This window comes from Eubalaena glacialis, chromosome 8, assembly GCF_028564815.1.
Source record: "Eubalaena glacialis isolate mEubGla1 chromosome 8, mEubGla1.1.hap2.+ XY, whole genome shotgun sequence".
Taxonomy (NCBI): domain Eukaryota; kingdom Metazoa; phylum Chordata; class Mammalia; order Artiodactyla; family Balaenidae; genus Eubalaena; species Eubalaena glacialis.
This window is the reverse complement of record NC_083723.1, coordinates 71,245,576-71,254,777: the sequence shown is the minus strand read 5'-3', so window position 1 is coordinate 71,254,777 and position 9,202 is coordinate 71,245,576.

Genomic DNA, 9,202 nt, shown 5'->3' with positions numbered 1-9,202 from the left:
AAATCAGAAAGAGGAATTAAGGAAACACTCCCATTTACCACTGCAACAAAAAGAATAAAATACCTAGGAATAAACCTGCCTAAGGAGGCAAAAGACTTGTACTCAGGAAACTATAAAACACTGATGAAAGAAATCAAAGATGACATAAACAGTGGAGAAATATACCATGTTCTTGGATTGGAAGAATCAATATTGTGAAAATGACTATACTTCCCAAAGCAATCAACAGATTCAATGCAATCCCTATCAAACTACCAGTGGCATTCTTCACAGAATTAGAACAAAAAATCTTACAATTCGTATGGGAACACAAAAGACCCCGAATAGCCAAAGCAATCTTGAGAAAGAAAAACGGAGTTGGAGGAATCAGGCTCCCTGTCTTCAAACTATCCCACAAAGCTAAGTAGTCAAGACAGCATGGCACAAAAACAGAAATATAGATCAATGGTACAGGATAGAGTGCCCAGAGATAAACCCATGCTCATATGGGCACCTAATTTATGACAAAGGAGGCAAGAACATACAACAGAGAAAAGACAGCCTCTTCAATAAGTGGTGCTGGGAAAACTGGACAGCTACATGTAAAAAAATGAAATTAGAACACTACCTAACACCATACACAAAAACAAACTCCAAATGGATTAAAGACTTAAATGTAAGACCAGACACTATAAAACTTTTAGAGGAAAACATAGGAAGAACACTCTTTGACATAAACCACAGCAAGAACTTTTTGACCCACCTCCTAGAGTAACAGAAATAAAAACAAAAATAAACAAATGGGACTTAATTAAACTTAAAAGCTTTTGTGCAGCAAAGGAAACCATAAACAAGACAAAAAGACAACTCTCAGAATGGGAGAAAATATTTGCAATTGAAACAACAGAGAAAGGATTAATCTCCAAAATATACAAACAGCTCATGGAGCTCAATATCAAAAAACAAACAATCCAGTTAAAAAATGGGTGGAAGACCTAAAGAGACATTTCACCAAGGAAGACATACAGATGGCCAAGAGACCCATGAAAAGACGCTCTACATCACTAATTATTAGAGAAATGCAAATCAAAACTACAATGAGTATCACCTCACGTCAGTCAGAATGGCCATTTTCAATAAAGCTAGAAACAATAAATGCTGGAAAGGGTGTGGTGAAAAGGGAACCCTCCTACACTGTTGGAGGGAATGTAAATTGATACAACCACTATGGAGAACAGTATGGAGGTTCCTTAAAAAACTAAAAATAGAACTACCATATGACCCAGCAATCCCACTACTGGGCATATACCCTGAGAAAACCATAATTCAAAAAGAGACATGGACCACAATGTTCACTGCAGCACTATTTACAATAGCCAGGACATGGAAGCAACCTAAATGTCCATTCACAGATGAATGGATAAAGAAGATGTGGCACATATATACTATGGAATATTACTCAGCCATAAAGGGAAATGAAATTGAGTTATTTATAGTGAGGTGGATGGACCTAGAGTCTGTCATACAGAGTGAAGTAAGTCAGAAAGAGAAAAATAAATACCGTATGCTAACACATATATATGGAATGTATACCAAAAAAATGGTACTGATGAACCTAGTTGCAGGGCAGGAATAAAGAGGTAGGCATAGAGAATGGACTTGATGACATGGATGGGAGGGCAAAGTGAGAGTAGCATCGACATATACACACTACCGGATGTAAAATAGTTGGCTGGTGGGAAGCAGCAGCATAGCACAGGGAGATCGGCTCGACGCTTTGCGATGACCTAGAGGGATGGGATAGGGAGGATGGGAGGGAGGCTCAAGAGCGAGGGAATATGGGGACACATGTATGCATACAGCTAATTCGCTTTGTTGTGCAACAGAAACTAACACGGTCTTGTGAAGCAATTATACTCCAATAAAGATCTATTAAAAAAACAAAAAAAACCAAAAACCCATCTGGATTCTCATAAGCCTAACATCAAAGAGATTTGCAAAAATGTAAAATAATACCATGCTTCTCCCTACTTTATTTTGGAAAATATAATTTTTTTCATAAAAATATGTTAATATGCAATGGGTTTACTTTATTAGTTTTAAATAAATAAATATTTTTAAATTAAAAAAAAAAGAAAGAAACTGCCAAACCATCTTCCAGATTGGCTATATCATTTTATAACCCATCTACAATACATGTGTTTCTCTGCTTCCTTCCAAAATATAGTGTTGGCACTACTTTTTTATGTTAGCCATTCTGATAAGCATTTAGTGATAACACATTTTGATTTTTTAGAAATATCTTTACTGGAGAATAATTGCTTTACAATGTTGTGTTAGTTTCTGCTGTACAACAAAGTGAATCAGCTATATGTATACATATATCCCCATAGTCCCTCTCTCTTGAACCTGCATTTCTCTAATGGCTAATGATGTTGAACATCTTTTCATGTGCTTATTTGCCATCTATATATCCTCTTTGATTAAATGTCTCAATGTTTTTTCATGTCCCTTGCCCATTTCTGATTGGATTGGGTGTTTTTGTTTTTAACAGGTGATATTTTAGGGTTTTTTATATATTCAGGATAATAATCCTTTGTTAAATATGTGGTTTGCAAATATTTTCTTCCATTCTGTATCTGTCTTTTCATCCTCATAATAGGATCTTCACAGAACAAAATTTTTGATTTTAATTAAGTCCAATTTATTAACTTTTCTTTTATGGTGCTTTTGGTGTCAAGTCTAAGAATTCTTTGCTTAGCCCTAGATAACAAATACTTTCTCCTGTGTTTTTTCTTAAAAGTTTTATAATTTTATAAAATTTTTAAAACTTATAATTAAATCTAAACCTGTGATCCATTTTGAGTTAATTTTTGCATTAAGTGTGAGGTTTAGGTTTAAGTTCATTTTAAAACCTGTGGATGATCAATTGCTTCAGCACCATTTGTTGAAAAGACTATCCTTCCTCCATTGAATTACTTTTACAGCTTTGTCAAAAATCAGTTGAGCATATTTATGAGTCTATTTATAAGCCTTCTATTCTGTCCCATTGACCTATGTGTCTCTTTCTCTGTCACACAGCCTTGACCATTTTATAAGATGTGAAATCAGGTAAGTCGACTCCTCTCAATTCTTTAAAAATTTCTTTTAGCTATTCTACTTTTTTTGCCTTTCCATATAAATTTTACAACAATTTTGTCTATACAAAGAATCTTGCTGGAATTTTAATAGAAATTTCACAAAAAATGTATAAATTTGGGGAGAATGGATACATTTATTATGTTGAGTCTTTTAATCCTTTAACATAGTATGTCTCTCCATTTAGTCAATCTTTGATTTCTTTCATCAGCATGTTGTAGTTTTCAATATAAGAGTGATAGGGAGGGTGGGAGGGAGATGCAAGAGGGAGGAAATATGGGGATATATGTATATGTATAGCTGTTTCACTTTTTTATAAAGCAGAGACTAACACACCATTGTAAAGCAATTATACTCCAATAAGGATGTTAAAAAAAGAAAAAAGAAAAAAGAAAAAAAAAGAGTTATGCACATGTTTTGTTAGACTTAAATTGAACTATTTCACTTTTTTGAGTGATTATCAAAGATACTGATATTTTTATTTTAGTGTCCATGTGTTTATTGCTCATATATAGAAAGACTATTTATTTTTGTATGTTAATTTTGTATACTGTGACCTTGCTGAACTTGCTTATAAGTTCTAGGTGGGTTTTTTTGGTAGATTCCTTAGGATTTTGTATGTAGAAAATCACATAATTTTCAGTTTTTATTTCTTCCTTTCTGATCTATATGTTTTTATTTCCTTTCTTGCTTTATTGCATTAGCTTGAACTTCCAGTACAATGTTGAATAAAAGTGGTAAGAGCACACATCTTAGCCTTGTTCTCATTCTTGGGGTATAAACAATTAGTCTTTTACCATTAAGTATGATGTTAACTGTATGGTTTTTTGTAGATGCTCTTTATTAAGTTGAGGATGTCCTCCTCTATTCCTAGTTTTCAATGAGATTTTATCACAAATGGATGTTGAATATTGTCACATGATTTTTCTCTATAAGTTGGCATGTTATGTAATTTTCTACTTTAGCCTGTTAATATGGTAGTTGATTAATTTTTGAATATTGAATCACCCTTGTATTTTGGTATATACTCCACTTGCCATGGTATATAATTCTTTTATATATTGATGAATTCTGTTTGCTTATGTTTTGTTAAGGATCTTTTGTGTTTATGTTCATGAGGGATATTGGTCTTTACTTTTCTTTGGGTGAGGCACTCTCTTTGTCTGGTTTTGGCATCAGCGTAATTCTAGATTTATAAAATCAATTAGGAATGGTTCTTCTATTTTCTGGAAGAAATTGTATATAATTGGCATTAATTTTTCTTTACTTGTTTGGTAGAGTTCTCCAGTGAAAGTATCTGGGCCTGGGGACTTCATTTTTGGGAATTTAAAAATTATATATTCAATTTCCTTAGGGGTTATAAGGTTATTCAAATGATCTAATTTACACTGGATAAGATATAGTAGTTTGTACTTCTCTGAGAATTGGTTAACTTTATCTAAGTTGTAAAATTTATCTGTGTAGAGATGTTCATAGTATTCCCTTATTATCCTTTTAATGCTTTCAGAGTCTACAATGATATCCCTGTTTCATTCTTGATATTGGTAATTCTTTTCTTTTTTTTCTTTGTCAGTCTTGCTAGAGGTTTATCAATTTTATTGATCTTTTCTAATTACTAGCTTTTTAAAAGTTGATTTTCTCTATTGTTCTGATTTCAATTTCACTGAATTCTGCTCTTATCTTTGACTCTAGTATGTGTTGGTGTGGTTTTCTTTGGGTTTATTCAAGTGAGGTTTCCTTTGCTCAGCTTTTTGAATCTGTAGATTTATATATTTTGCAAACTTTGGGAAGTTTGTAGCCATTATTTCTTCCAGTAATTTTTCAGTCCCACCCTCTTTTTCCACTCTTACGATTACTATTAAATGAATAATAGATTTTTTTTTTTTTATGGTCTCACAGTTCCTGAATCTCTCTGCATTTTTTCAGACTGGTGATTTCTATTATTCTATCTTCAAGTTCACTAATTCTTTCCTCTGTCCCCTGAATTCTGTTGAGTCAATCCTTTGTGTTGCCTATTTTAATTATTGTGTTTTTAGTTCTAAAATTTCCATATAGTTCTTCTTTACATCTTCTATTTTTTTGCTGAATCTATTTGTTTGCTGAAACTCTTTTTTCATTTGTTTCAAGTGCCTTCACAGTTCCTCACTGAAGCAGTTTTACTATGTTTTAAAGTCTTTGTTAGAGAAGTCGAATCTCTCTGGCATCTTGGTGTTGGCATCAATCAATTGTATTTTTTCATTCATTTTGAGGTTTTTTTTTTTTTGGTTCTTTGTATGATGAGTGACTTTTTTTTATTGAAACCTGTACGTTTTGGGTACCCTGTTATGAGGATCTAAATCTTATTTAAAGCTCCTGTTTTAATTGGCTTTTGTGACATCACTCTGGGAAAATGGCGGTGCCCTTTGCCTTGTTCCTCCCTGGTGGGGATAAAAATCCAGCTTTCCCACTTGGTTTCCATTAACACCTGAGTGGGGCATTACTACTGAACAAGGGTGAGAGTTCTGGTTTCCCATTTGGTGCTGATAACACCCTGCATCATGTTGTTTCTTTTGATCTCTAGGTCCCTAGTTAGTTTATCTTCCATTCTCTACCTTTAAAAGCCATCTTTTGACATCTTTTGTACTTAGTGAAAAGAATAGGGGAAAATGTACCTATTCCATCTTCATAAAAGCTGAAATCTGTATTTTTAGCTTTATCTGTAATTATGTTTCTTTTTCTTTAATTATTTTATGATCAATCATACCAGAAGTTTGTGTATTTTGTTAGTTTGTTTCATAAAGCCAGTTTTTGGTTTACTGAGCTCTTCTGTTTTCTTCTTTTTTATATCATTAATTTCTGCTATTATCTTTATTGTAATATAAAAATTTTCTTTGAGATATTCTATTTTTTTAATTTCCTAAGTTTATACCTAATTGATTTTCATTATGTTTTATTGTCTGGAATAAGCAATTAAGGCCATACATTTCTCTCCATGCAACAGTTTTGCCTCATCTCACAAGTTTTGAAATGTAATGTTTTAATTTTTATTCAGTTATAAGTGCTTTAAAATTTCCTTTTTTTTCTTTAGCTTATAAGTTTTTTGGTTTGATTTTAAATTTCCAAATATATAAGGGTGTTTCTATTTAGTTATTTTTATTATCCACTTCAGACTTCCTTGCATTATAGTCCAAGAATGTGCATCACTTATGCTTATTGTTTGAAGTTGATAAGACCTCCTCTATAGACAATAAATTACCAGAAACTCAACCAAGTAGTAGCCCTAATTGCAATTTCATTGACAGTTGTGGTATCTTTCCTAGAGAAGATTAGAATGATCTCAGGCACATGGTAGGAAGGCATTGTTTTAACCAATGCCTTATATTCTAGCCCTATCAGAAAAAAGGATCAGAAATGGACAGCAGTATACAGTCAATAGTTTTGCCCAAGGACTACATAAACTCTTGGTCCCTCTGTCATGATATCAGTTGCACATATCTGGACATCCTGCTGAACATCACTGTGATCCCTTACGTTGACAACATCATGCTAATCAAGTCAGATGAGCACAAGCTGGCCAGCACATTAGAAGGTTTGGTAAGAAACAAGTGCCCCAGAGGATGGGAGATAAACACTCTGAAGACTCGGGGACTGGTCACATCAGTAAAACGTGTCTGAGTCTGCTTTCAGGAGAACGTGAACTGCAACAGATTTTCTCACTAACTCTAAAGATACCTGAACTATTGATGCCATATTTAATGTAGGCTAAAATAAATTAAAAGAACATTATTGCTACCTTTTTGTTTATCATTTTTCTATTGCTGATCCTGTTTGGATTTGTTCAAAGAACAAATGAAATCCTAAAGCCCTACTTCAGATCGCAGAATATAATGCTGAATGAAACACACTAACAGAATGAAGTAAACAGCCCATTTCTGTGAATGACTAATTTTCCTTGTTTTATATGATCCCTCTCATCCTATATCTAGTCATTACCATGGGCCAGTGAATCTGAACTATGTGCAGATCAACTTCTTTCTTATCCAATAAACTAGCTATAATGCTTTTTTTTTTTTCTATATCATGATTTTGAATTAATGCGAAATTATTTTTAAACACTTAGCTCACTTGGAGCTTTCTCTACAGATATTTATATTTGGAAACATCTCTTTGTGTAGACATTCAGAAATCAGATTGTCTTAGTTTAGTAAATGGGATCTGTTTTTATCTAGGTCTTGGAACTGCTTTAATTTTGTTTTATTTGAGTTTGGTGTTTGTGATAGCCATGGGAATGCACTTTGCAGATCTCTAACCATAGGGAGCTTAACTGACCAAGGGCCTTTGCTGCTGGGCTTTGAAATCCATTCCTGCATTTGCACCAAGGCAAATTCCATGGGCTTCTTGTAGCCAATGATTTATCAAAGCAAGAATACTAAGGAAGGCTGGTTTCTGGGATATCTGAGACTCCTGATGGCTGATTTTTGGTTTAAGGACTGTGATAGTCAGTTCTCCAGAGAAACAGAACCAATAGGATGTATATATATAGAGAGATGTATACACACACACTCCACACTCACATATTGTGTGTGTGTGTGTGTGTGTGTGCGTATGTTGCAGCTGGAGTCTGAAGGCAGCTTCTCTAGAATTTCTTCTTCCTTGGAAGACTTCAGTCTTTTCTCTCTTAAGACCTTCAACTGATTGGATGAGGCTCACCCACATTATGGAGGGCAAGCTGCTTTACTCAAAGTCTGCTGATTTAATTGTTAACATTATCTTTAAAAAAAATACCTTTGGGACTTCCCTGATGGCACAGTGGTTAAGAATCCGCCTGCCAATGGAGGGGACACGGGTTCGATCCCTGGTCCAGGGGAGATCCCACATGCTGCAGAGCAACTAAGCCCGTGTGCCACAACTACTGAGCCCATGTGCCAAAGCTACTGAGGCCCGTGCGCCTAGAGCCCGTGCTCCACAACAAGAGAAGCCACCACAGTGAGAAGCCCACACATCGCAATGAAGAGTGGCCCCCGCTCGCCACAACTAGAGAAAGCCCACGCGCAGCAACAAAGACCCAACGCAGCCAAAAATAAATAAATAAGTAAATAAGTAAATAAATAAATTTATTTATTTAAAAAAATTACCTTCACAGCAACATCTAGATGGCTGTTTGATATAATATGTGGGTGACCAAATATCTGGGTACCTTGCCCTAGCCAAGTGACACACATCTTAAGTAAATCACTAAAATACGGGCTTAATCTATATTTTCGGCAACAAGGAGGAGATGATGATAGCATTTCCCTAAAGGGTAAATTTCTGGATTTCAAACTGAACAATTGTCTCCTTCCACTAATGAAAGAAGATGCAATATTTTACTTACTTGGAATGTATTCAGTGGTGACATAGGACTCTCAGGCTATAAAGCCTGCCTTGGAATTGGAAACTCGTCTACAACGTTATGATGATGGTATACATACATATTTAAGTTTTAAAAATACAGAAAAGAACAGAGAATTATAGTACGCATACTTTAATTAGAGCTGGGCTTCTTGACAGTAGAGAAGGTGAAAAATCTATAAATATTTCAGTGCATATGAACTCTTTTCTAGTATGTTTTAAGTTGTGCAGCAGGAAGACCTTTGGAGGAGCAAGAAATATAAAAATAAGTGAGAAAATAAAATTTTTTAAGAGAAATAACTTAGTCTATTCAATAAGTGAACTTCCCTTTGGGATTACTTTCTGAGAGTTTTCTTTGCTAATCCACATTCCAAATAGCCAGAAGCAGAATCCTATGCAGTTTCCAAAGCTCATTTGTTCTGGTCACCATTTGTTTTGAGAGTGTTGATTAACATTTCCTTTTGAACACTGAGTTGGGAAACTTTTGTATTACAGTGACCTAATCAATGATTCTCAAGTTAAAAAAAATATCCGATGCCTTCTCACTCTAGGTAGGCTCTATCTGAATTGGGAGACAGAATAGGCAATTTGGAAAGACCTCTCGGGGAATTCTGTTCAGCTGAGAACTGCTGGCTTATGAATAGTAAATTATTAATATTTAAATCTTACATTCCAAATTTCTATTTTTCAAGACCAAATTCCATGGACCTAAGGA